The sequence below is a fragment of the Leptonychotes weddellii genome, chromosome 14 (genome assembly GCF_054177405.1).
Source record: "Leptonychotes weddellii isolate Sample4059 chromosome 14, ASM5417740v2, whole genome shotgun sequence".
Classification (NCBI taxonomy): domain Eukaryota; kingdom Metazoa; phylum Chordata; class Mammalia; order Carnivora; family Phocidae; genus Leptonychotes; species Leptonychotes weddellii.
This window is the reverse complement of record NC_138382.1, coordinates 57,932,310-57,943,352: the sequence shown is the minus strand read 5'-3', so window position 1 is coordinate 57,943,352 and position 11,043 is coordinate 57,932,310. Positions and strand designations below refer to the sequence as shown.

Below are 11,043 nucleotides of genomic sequence, written 5' to 3'. Positions count from 1 at the left end.
GGGGTAAATACCCAGTAGTGCAATTGCTGGATCATATGGTAGCTCTATTTTCAACTTTTTGAGGAACCTCCATACAGTTTTCCAGAGTGGCTGCACCAGCTTGCATTCCCACCAACAGTGTAGGAGGGTTCCCCTTTCTGACTGGAAGTTTTCTTGAAGGTGATAGCACTTGTGATAATCCTTGAAAGTTGATTTGTTAGATTTCTACATTTGAAATAGTGTGAGCCAAGTCCCAGAGGTAGGGAGTGCTGTGAAGCTAATGAGGGCAGTGACCAGGACAGTGTGGCTGGGGTTCCCATTCATTGAAATGGTGAAAGACAGGGTGGTGAAGTTGGCTGGCTGAGACCCCAATGCCACCCCTCCATAGGTTTTGACTTCCCCTGATGGGAATCAGAAAGCAGACGCATGTTTAGGAAGATGCTGGCAAGCTGAGGAGATGGATTGTGGAGGAGGAGAGAAGAACAGCAAGGAGCCCAAAAGTGTCATCGGATGAAAGAAGACACAGGCCTTGAGAGAGAACAGGGACAGTTGATAGGAAAGGCACAAAACCAAGAAACCAAGAAGAGAAGTGATGTCTTCAAGGACAAACTAGCAGAGCAGAAGAAAAGGGGCTCTAAGGCCAGACCCTGTAGATGGCAGCCCCAAGGACAGAAGTGGGCACCATGGAAAGTGGTAGCACAGGACAAGCTTGAAATGAGCAGTGACAGAGATGGGGCCTGCTTCAGGGAATTGGGCCCCAGAGCAAGTGGGCCTGATGAGGTCAGCAGGATGTTGTTTGTTCTTCTATTTATTTGAATTTGGTTTGGTTGTTTTAGGTCTGGGTTAGGCAAATGCTAGTACAGACTCCTGGGAGCAAAAACACAAGGACTCTCTCTCAAGATTTAACTGAGCGCTGAACAGAAATTAAAGTTGAGAGGACGTGCTCCTCCCCTCCTCAGAGACCCTTAACTCTGAGACCTTGAGGAATTCACTTCCCACTTAGCCTGTGTTCCTCGGCTTCCTTCATCATTGTAGCACATGCCTTCACCACCCTTGCAGGCTTGTTATGAAGATCAAAGGATAATGCAAATGAATGAAGTTCCAGAAAGCATGGAGTGCTATTCTAATAGAAGCTAGTCTTGCTGACATCACTATTGTTAGTGAATGCTGCCAGTCAGGAAGGGAGACTTCATGATGGGACCAGCCCTTTACGCCAGCACCTAGAGAAGGTAAAACCATCACTGGCAACCTCTCTTTTGGCGCAAGAAAATGTAAATGCTTAGTGTCTGCTGACCCAAAAGCATGACACATTTTATAGTATGTTTCTAAGTAGCAATTTTCCATGAAAAAAAACAGTGTCCCTTGGCTTGAGGGGTTTTTAACAAGATTTACTTATTTTTCCCCCTCAAACAACTTCTAAAGATTTCTGGAAACACCAAATCACCCTTGAATCCTTTAATTTCCTACCAATTATCCACAAAAGTACTTCTGACTAATATAATAGAGTCTAACATTCTGAAGTACATCAAGCATTCATTCGGACAAACTGTAGGACCTAGACAGAGCAGGGAAGGTGAAGGAAAAGGGAATTCACAGGCTCCCCATCTCACCCTCATGTAGGGGTTCCCACCTAAAGGGATACTCTGATGGAAAGGGGAATTTTTACAAAAGAGGCAAATTTCTCATGGAGAAAGAAAACCAGACTCTGTGCTGGGGGTGGAAAGTTCTTGGCTGTGTCTCTAACACACACCTGTTGAGCACATACGCTACCCACCATCACCACCCCTGAGAAGACCCTGTGGTCCATTCACATGGGAATTAAATAAGGTTCCTACATTCTAGGAGTTTCTAGAGTTTCTCAGGTTACTGCAAAGCAAGCCATTGACCATTTATCTCTGCTCGAAAGAGCTTTAGCTGTGGGAGCTGCCTGTTCAATTTCATTTTCAATCAATAAAAGTGTGACTTCATTACTTCAATGTCAATTCAATAAGATTAGTCTGCAATTATTGCCAGACACATTTTCCTAGGCCCGGGAGTTAGGTGGCCTCTGCCTCATGCTGCTTACAACCCAGGGTATTAAATTGATTGGGGTCAAGTGCAAGATGTGATTATTAAGAATCCTTTCTATTTGCAAATGTCATACCTTCTTGAATGCTGCAGTCTAATATTTGTTTGTTTGTTTGTTTGTTTGTTTTTTAAACTCATGGTTAGTCTTCTGCCAGTCCAGAATGAAATAAAGAATTGAGAAAGAATCAGGTTAACTTGACCCATGTAGACAGGGAAGCTGGACATTTAGAACTTTCCAAATCTGCATAGAAGCAAGTTCAGCTGCATATAGTGGTCAGATTAACCTAAACCCATTAGAAATCTATCTGTCCTTAGCCAACTCAGCAAAGGCTTCAGGTTGCAACACAGGGGAAGGCAGGGCTAAGAATAATCCTATGGTAAAAAAAAAAAAAAAAAGTTGGTGAAAGAGGAGGGAAAAAAACACTCTAAGCAAGGATTGGGCAAAGTCTTGCAAACCAATACGAAGGATACACAGGGGAATGCTTCTCAAGGTTGAATTGGTGACTGGACCAATTTACCCTCCCTTAAAAACACTGGCATTGATTAGCGAGTGTGACTTTATGGGCTATTCACAGCTTTAGTTTTCATTCCAAGAAACTGGCAGCATCTCTCACCACTGATCTCCCCAAATTGATGGATGGTAGCAATTATATATAGTTATTTATGTAATGTGTTGTAATAGCAGTGCAAGTTGGCTTTCACTTTGACCCAGACACCCCCTCGCCCAATTATAAAGAAACCCCATCACAGAGCTGCCTTCAACCAGGGGCTAGGGAAAGAAAAAAACAAAACAAAACAAAACTCTTCACCCCACCTCTTAAGGAAATAGGAATTTTGCAGGCCTTAGAGAAAACCATGCCTCTTTGGTAGAAATACTTAGCAGTATTGCTCAATATTAACTTGTCTTTATGATTTATCAGTCCATCTGGGCATTTATTCCTGCCTGTTCTTGTAACAAAGATTATTAATTTAAAGATTAAATTCTATTTTTTCACTAAGTGGATGCTTAATGACTGTGTATTATGTGCAAAGCATTGGTCTTGTCTCCAGGGAGATGCAAAGGTGAGCCACAGCTCCTGTGCTCAGGAAGCAAGGTGACTGGCAGCTTTACGATGAGAATAAGGATAATAACCATCATAACCAGAGCTCTCATTTATTAAGCACCTGCTGTGTACCAGGCATCGCACTAAGTACTTTGATACACAGTCCCTTACAACTCATGGGTGAGACTACCTTCTCTCCTGCCCTCTGGCCTTCAGTCACTGACTTGTCTACTCTTCCATGAGCACTGGATGTGCTCCCGCCTCAGGGTCTTGCCCTGTTTCCTCTACCTGGACTCTTCTTTGCCCAGATGTCCATGTCTCATTCCCTCATCTCATTCAAGTTTCTGCTCAAATATCACGTTATCTGGAAGGCCTGTCCTGATATGGTCCCCCGGGTAGACCAGCAGCACATTCACTCTCACCCCACCTCACCCCACTTGTTTGTCTTCAGAGCACTTGTCACTCCTGACAAATTATATAGCCATTTGAAATTGCCTGGGAATCAGACAGCTGTGATAGCTGCACAACATCGTGATGTACTAAAAACCAAGAGTGAATTTTATAATATGTGAATTACGCCTCAATATAGCTGTTCAGTAAACTAACAGAATGAAAATAATTTATTGTCTCTTTCTCCCCCTCTAGGAGGCAAACTGGACTTTGTTCCATTTCCAGGTATATTCTTGGGGCCTAAAGAAGCACAGAGCACAGAGGAGCCATTCGATAAATATCTACTGACTGAAGGACCATATGAGAAAGAACCTTAAAAAACGAAAAAAAGGATTGATCAGCCACAATCATCTGTTGATGGTTATCAGTTTTTCCTAGAAGTCAAATAGAATAACTTTTGGCACAGGTTGTCTGCTTCTCAAAGAATTCATTAGAATCCTTTTTCTTTTCTTTTTTTCCCCCAGTCAATTGCAATGTCATCAAACTGAGAAGAAAAAAAAAAACTTAATGGATAGGCATTTCTAGATTCACACACACTGGCTCTGCCAATTACAGTGTATGACCTCAATGAAATAACTCATTTTTTCAAACTTCAGCTTCTGCATCTATAAAATGGGGGATCATAATATATTATTGAGCTCTTGTGAGATTATACAACAGAATACACACGGAATATTCTAGCAGCATCTAAATGTATACTAAGTGGCCAAGAAATGTTTTCATATCTGCCAAAACACCAGATCTTAAGGATACTCAAATTTCATCTGCAGGTACAACAAAACAAACAAACCCCACTTCTCAAGATGTGTGAACCCAGATTTCAAAGCAATGAGAAAATGCCATGACTGCCCTTCCACTGGATGTCTAGTTACATCCCCACTTCACTTCCCATCTTCATGAATGCAGACCTCTTTACTTCCACACCATGGGACTTGCTCAATACAGCAGACAAGAAAGAGGGCAGTTTTCCTTCTTCTCAGACAGACCTAGGTTTGAACCTGAGATCCACCTAGCTGTAACCTTGAGAAAGGAACTTGAACACTCTGATCCTCAGCTTCTTTATCCATTCAGTAGGAGTCACATGCATATCTCTTTCTCCCTCCTTCTCTCTCTCTTTCTCTCTCTGGATGAGTCAAAGTGGAATGAAATGGGCAGCAAACACAGTATACATTCCAAATAACATAAGTGCCTTCTATTCACTGCCCCGTTCACTGGGTGTCATCTTTAAGGATTGCTCAGAAATGCTTTCTCTCATTTATTATTCAATCATCCAATAGTGAATGAGTGCCTACCCCTGTGCCAGATGCTGGGCTTTGAGGAAACATGAGTTCATGAAACAGATGTGATCATTCAACCCTTGCCCTTGCAGAGTGTATAGTCTGTAGGTGCCCAGGCGGCTTACTCTACCCTTGTGCCACATTCCAAGAGGTCAGTAAGACCCGAGCTCGGGATGAGCAAGCAGCCCTCTAATCTTTCCTCTTCTGTCCTCTCATGGTTCCAGATATCTAGGCATTTTAATGTCTGGAGGGAAGAACCTTTGGTCCCTCCTCTTGATTATACAAATGAATGAAGGCAAACCATCTCTCTAGCTTCTGAGAGTTCCAGGTTCTTTAAAAAGATGAAATCTGATTCTGGGCCTCAAAGGCCAAAGGTACAAGAAGCTGGGCTGCCATTAGACAGGACCCCAATCTCAGACAGCATTAAAGGAACACCAGATGAATCATCCACACTTGGACATAGTATATCCACCTATTACTAAGATGATAAAAAATAAATAAAAATAATTAAAAAAAAAAAACCATGGAGGTACCATTTCAGTGAATTTGCTATGCAAGACTGAGGTTTTCATTCCAAAAGGGGAGTTTTTCCTTATTCCTTGGACCAATAGCCTCACTGGAAACAAAGGCATTAATCCTCACAGGTAATAAGGTGATTTAAAGCTTTGAATAGAATGCAAATCAGCTTGACTCCTAGCCTCTCCCTGTAAAAAGCCCTGTGCAAATATCAAGACACTTTCATTGCTTGCCTTAGCCACAGTTTCGTGGGAAGAACAAATCCTTCCTTTCAGGAAATGCAGCCTATACCATGCTTGGGAAAGAAATGGAGTCCACCTTGGTCCTTGACATCAGCTTGGACCTTTTGGCCTTGAAAGACGAACTTCTGGGCCATCACAAGTCTCCATTGCTAGGTAACACTGTGTCCCTATAAATTTATATATTAGATCTGTTTTCAAAGTTTGCACTGGCACTGTCTGAATATAACATTTGCCACATGGATCAGCTTCTCTCTTAAAAACATCAGATTGTTTCATGTCTAATAAGAAATTATTTTATAACACATCACTACATGCATAATCTCATTTAATTTCTACAACAATCCTATGAGATAGGTATAATCTTTTTTATAGGGGAAGAAACCAAAACTTAGTAATTTTGTAAGTAATAAAATCAAGACCCAAATCCAGATCCTTAGATTTCCAATCCTATATTTTTCATCTGTTCCACAGCTGTCTTGCAACATTTTCCTGGAGCCCTATACTATATATATTACATATAATATAATACATAGTATATATATATAGTAAAGATATATATGATTGCTCTTCTTTCATGGGCAATAATGGGAAACGAAAGTACAGGTTAGCCATGAGGAATCAGAGAACAGAACTCCCTCCTTTTTTCTGCCTAGCCCTTTTGCCATTCTCCTGAAAATTTAAAGTAGTTTTAATGAATTGAACTTTCTTTAGAATGCCCAGTCTCCATCTGAAGAATCAGTATGGATTCTATTTTCTACATTTGCAAGTGAACCACTGGGAGAGAGATCCCTGGGCAGGGAAATGATCTGGGGCTCCCAACCACAGCCAGAACCACTTACGAAGGGCAAACTTTCTTGCGGAGTGCCCACAGAGCCAGCCAAGTTCCACTGTGGCGTAAGAGTATGTACACACACATTTCTTTCTTCAGGGTTTCGGGCAAGAGATAAGTTCTGAAGAGTTGCATGAAATCACATGTCCATCACACCACTCAATAAATAGTTGTAACAGATAATCTCTTGTGAGGAATATGTAAATGTCTTTTTCTCCCCTTTGTACCTCACACTTCTTCATTATTTTCCCACTATTTACATCTGTTCCCATTCTGAAATACCTTTCTTTACTTATTGGCTCCTGAACTTCTTAGAATGCATGGTTTATAAAAGAATAAAACAGAGGATTTTTTAAGTTATCACATTCCTGGATATGTACTCAGGAAGCCACCGTTTGTACACTCTACCAATATTCAGCCCAGAGCAAGGCATCACCCACAGAGCTCAGAGCTGAAGGACAGCAGAGATCAGGCACCCCAGAATCTGACCATCTAACCCCAACTGCAAAGTATGTGGAAGAATCCGGAGGAATCTGCTGTAAAATGGGCTTACCAACAGCTCTTTATCAACTGTTTTTCATCCTCCTTCCCCAAAACACCCAAGCCCCAGGAGCAAGGACCAAGGAAGATAATTTCAAGGAGGAGAAGGAAATGCCACGCCCACAGCTACCTCACTGCCTCACCTCATTGCTCAGGAGCACGTAACTGGCTGTCCAACATGCACAGCAGCACTTACTGAAGGGGTGTGGATGGCCTACTGTTGACTGTGGCCTCCTTTTCAACTCCATTCCCCTGATCCTACTTTACTGAAAAGTGAATGTAGCTTTCTCCACTCTACAACCTGAAACTATTATCACTTAATTTTCCTTAAATAGTCCAGAACCATGGTGAAAAAAAAAATTCAATAACACAACATTTCTTTTTACTAAGAAACATAACAAAATTCAACATGTATACACTAGTCTTTATTTAAAACCTCTTCTGGAAAAATGAAGGGGAAATTGGAGGGGGAGACGAACCATGAGAGACTATGGACCCTGAGAAACAAACTGAGGGTTCCGGGGGGGGAGGGGGATGGGTTAGCCTGGTGATGGGTATTAAAGAGGGCACGGACTGCATGGAGCACTGGGTGTTATACGCAAACAATGAATCATGGAACACTACATCAAAAACTAATGATGTGATGTATGGTGATTAACATAATAAAATAAAATTAAAAAAAAATAAAACCTCTGAAATATATCTGAAATTTGTGAAAGATTTTCTTGGTCAATATTTAAAATCAGCTTTCAGGGGCGCCTGGGTGGCTCAGTCAGTTGAGTGTCTGACTCTTGATTTCAGTGTAGGTCATGATCTCAAGGTCATGAGACTGAGCCCTGCACTGGGCTCCATGCTCAGTACAGAGTCTGCTTCAGATTCTCTCTCTCCCTCTCCCTCTGCCCTTCCCCATGCTCTCTCCCTACCTGCCCCCCAAAATAAATAAATAAATCTTAAAAAAACAAAACGGCTTTCACTGCCAATGTCAAAATGAGGTGAAATATGGAAATAGCTTCAGCCAGCAACAAATCCTCTCAAAATGTTTCCTCAAAGTGTAGCAAAAAGAACATGAAGTGAAAATCAAAAGACCTGGATTTTCCAATGGCTGAGTAATATTCCATTGTATATATGGACCACATCTTCCCAACTTTTACATCAACATGGATGGGACTGGAGGAGATTATGCTAAGTGAAATAAGTCAAGCAGAGAAAGTCAACTATCATATGGTTTCACTTATTTGTGGAACATAAGGAATAGCATGGAGGACATTAGAAGAAGGAAGGGAAAAATGAAGGGGGGGATCAGAGGGGGAGACAAACCATGAGAGACTATGGACTCTGAGAAACAAACTGAGGGCTTTAGAGGGGAGGGGGATGGGGGGTGAGTTAGCCCGGTGATGGATATTAAGGAGGGCACGTACTGCATGGAACACTGGGTGTTATACGAAAACAATGAAGCGTGGATCACTACATAAAAAACTAATGATGTGTTGTATGGTGACTAACATAATAAAATTAAATTTAAAAAAAGACTTTAAAATGGGCAACAAAGATTATTGGATGTCCAGTGTAGCACAACCTTCTGGTTTGTGCGTTTTATCATCTTTGAGCTATTTTATAAAAATTAAGGTGTTAGAAATGGAATATCATTCAGTGATAAAAAAGCATGAACTTTTGCCATTTGCAATGACATGGATGGAGCTAGAGAGTATAATGCCAAGCAAAATAAGTCAGTCAGAGAAAGACAAATACCATATGATTTCACTCATATTGGAATTTAAGAAATAAAACAAGCAAAGGGAAAAAATGAGAGAGAGAGAGAGAGAAATCAAGAAACAGACTCTTAACTATAGAGAACAAACTGATGGTTACCAGAGGGGAGGTGGGTGGGAGGATGGGTGAAATAGGGGACAGAGATTAAGGAATGTGCTGGTGGTGATGAGCACTGGAAGCGTTGAATCACTGTATTGTACACCTGAAACTAATATAACACCATATGTTAACTAACTGGAATTAAACTAAAAACTTAAAAAATTAAGTTGTAGAAAACTGATGGTAAATAAGATTATTATTCAAAAAATGCAAATTAATTCTGTCTGTGGAGATATAATTGATTATTTGCCTGTGGATTTAAAGCAGTTTTGCATCTATTAGCAAATTTTCTCAGTATTCCTGATTATCTGTCTGTGTTCTTTGAATTCTCCTTTGAACCAGTTGTAACATCTTACTGGTTCCTTCATTAACTAATGAGTTAAATAAAATCTTGACCTGTGTTTATTTTATATGTATATGAGATTCATGATTTTATCTATAAAACATTACACTTTAATAATTCTGGAGGCTGCACTGAGATGCCCCATGGGTTTACCTGATGGAGCCAGGTAAACTTGATTGCTAGAAAAGTGCACTTTATAGGTGGCTTACACCTGGCCTCACTTTTCTTAGGTTCATGGAGTGAATGCCAAGCAGCAATAAAACTTGAACTCTCCTAAAAAAAAAAAAAAACCTGGATTTTCCAGATCATTGTTTCCTCTATGATTTGCTATGGGACATTGGGTAAGGAACTTTCTCTCTCTGGGGCTCAGCTTTTCCATTTCAAAACAAGAATTTTCAATTTCAGAAACTTTCCTTCCTTTCTTCCTCCCTCCCTTCCTCCTTTACTTCCTACTTCCTTCCTTCCTTCTCTTCCTCTTTTCCTTTCCCTTGTCCTTCTCTCTCTCTCTTATTTTTTCTTTCTTTCAAACAATAGAACCCCTCACCCAAATGAAATCCCATTCAATTGGCCAACATATTAACCATGAAAGTGAAGCTACTCTTTTTGTAGCTCTCCCCATTGGTCTCCTCTTTGCCTTCAGGACTGCATATGGCAGCCAACCAACAACCTAGGTCTCCTTAGAACCTAGTTTATTAGAAGAAGAAGGAGGAGGAGGAGGAGGAGAAAGGGAAGAGGAAGAGGAGGAGAAGGGGAAGAGGAAGAGAAGGAGAAGGGGGAGGAGGAGGAGGAGGGAGAAGAGGAAGAAGAAAAAGAAGAAGAAGAAAACATTGAACTACAGGATGAGAACCCATACTGTACAGTGCAAAGCATGTGCACTTTGGAATCAACAGACCTCAGTCCAAATCCCTACTCGTGTCTGCTTTCACTAGGGTACAGTTGAAGAGCCATTTTACATGAGTTGCTCCTTGAGCCCTCATCTCTTCATCTGTAAAATGGGAATAACAATATCTATTAAATAAGGTTACCATGAGGATTAAATAGAAGGATTATTACAGGATGAGTTAAATCCCTAACATAGTAGGAACTCAATAAATGGAACCAACTGTTTTTTACTGAGAAGACTAAGTGTCCCACCAAACACCCATAGTCTTGGTGTAATTATTAATAACATACCCTTTCACTCTTAAAAGGTCTTGGTTTGGACAATAAGTTATATGACTATTTAAACCATCTCCTAAAGTCACCTCTCCAGTTTTGACTCAGGCTCTCAAAACATGCAGGAGTCTACTGGTTGAGTCTTAGAATCCCACAAGGAACCACAGACAACTTTTCATTGTCAAGGCACGAGAATACGGTTGGTGCCACTATGGAAGCAGGCAGGCAGCTCACAAACATAGAAGAAACATTTGCTTAATGGTTTTATACTTCACCAGGGGAGAGATCCCCCTGACCCCATAACTGACAAATTCCATGGGCATACACAAGTGGAGTCAGAGTGGAAGAGAGCCAGGAAAGCCAGCACTGGAGTAAGCAATCTCTCATTCATTTCATGTCTCCTGCAATCCTGGTGTTTTCCCTTCCTTGTTGAACATAGGCAGGGCAAATCACTCACGTGGTTGGGAAATGAAACGCTTAAATTGTAAACTCAGAGTTGGGCATAAGAGAACACTGATCTTAAGAGTGTATACTGATACAAAGAAATATGTGCATCTGAGTAGGTATTGTGTGTGTTTATGTATGCCTAGTGGTTATAATTAAGCAAATCCATTATGAGCCAACAAACATTTGTGGACTTCTTTTAGTGTTGGGGGGAGATTCCATTCCCAAACCATTGGCTTATTTGTAGAGTTGACTAGGCTCTTCGTTAAAAACTAACCACTTCAAAATT

General features: G+C 40.9%; 1 long non-coding RNA gene across 1 annotated transcript in view; it reads left to right on the top strand.

Moving 5' to 3' along the window:
* LOC145717090 (uncharacterized) overlaps positions 1-7,243 on the top strand; it is a 418,260-nt gene extending 411,017 nt beyond the window's left edge. Inside the window, exon 8 of the long non-coding RNA XR_014140106.1 lies at positions 3,735-7,243. This is a non-coding gene — a long non-coding RNA (uncharacterized LOC145717090). The remainder of the gene's footprint in view (positions 1-3,734) is intronic.
* The last annotated feature ends 3,800 nt before the right edge of the window (positions 7,244-11,043 follow it).